This window comes from Hippocampus comes, unplaced genomic scaffold (assembly GCF_001891065.2).
Source record: "Hippocampus comes isolate QL1 unplaced genomic scaffold, H_comes_QL1_v1.1 scaffold186, whole genome shotgun sequence".
NCBI lineage: Eukaryota > Metazoa > Chordata > Actinopteri > Syngnathiformes > Syngnathidae > Hippocampus > Hippocampus comes.
Window position 1 is genome coordinate 3002508 of NW_017806236.1, and position 645 is coordinate 3003152.

Sequence of the window (645 nt, forward strand, 5' to 3'; positions counted from 1 at the left end):
TCCAATGAAATTGTATGATTACCGGTAATCACAACTTCCTTATTTCAGTCTTTCTTCTAGCCCTGATCAACATGGAGAATACCAGACAAAAAGCATATGATTGAGCTTTTAAACTAAAAGCGATCACTCTGGCAGTTAAAGAAGGAAATCGAGCTGCTGCCCGTAATCTTGGCATAGATGATTCGATGGTGCGAAGGTGGAGGCTCCGGCAAGAAGAACTGAGCCAGTGTAAAAAGACAACCAAAAAGACCCATGCACATTTGATTTGCCTCTCACTCGGACTTTAAATAAAAAAGGTGACTCCTCCGTCATACTAAAAACAAGCAGCCACGAGAGAACAAATTTTACCTGTGTTTTGAGCTGCGCAGCTTCGGGCCTAAAGCTGCCACCGATGATCATTTTCAAGTGGCTGACTAGAGAAATAATTTCATCTATCTTTTCCCATTTATATGATTTGCATTATTCTATTTAAAGCTGCCCCTCCGTGAGCCGTCACCTTACCGTGGTGGAGGGGTTTGTGTGTCCCAATGATCCTAGGAGCTAAGTTGTCCGGGGCTTTATGCCCCTGGCAGGGTCACCCATGGCAAACAGGTTCTAGGTGAGGGACCAGACAAAGCACGGCTCAAAGACCCCTTATGACGAGTA

The 645-nt window shown here is 44.8% G+C and overlaps 1 protein-coding gene across 2 annotated transcripts in view; it reads right to left on the reverse strand.

Moving 5' to 3' along the window:
* Positions 1-645, reverse strand: part of LOC109507557 (snaclec 6-like) — a 7650-nt gene that overhangs the window by 1004 nt on the left and 6001 nt on the right. The gene's annotated exons all lie outside the window — the stretch shown is intronic.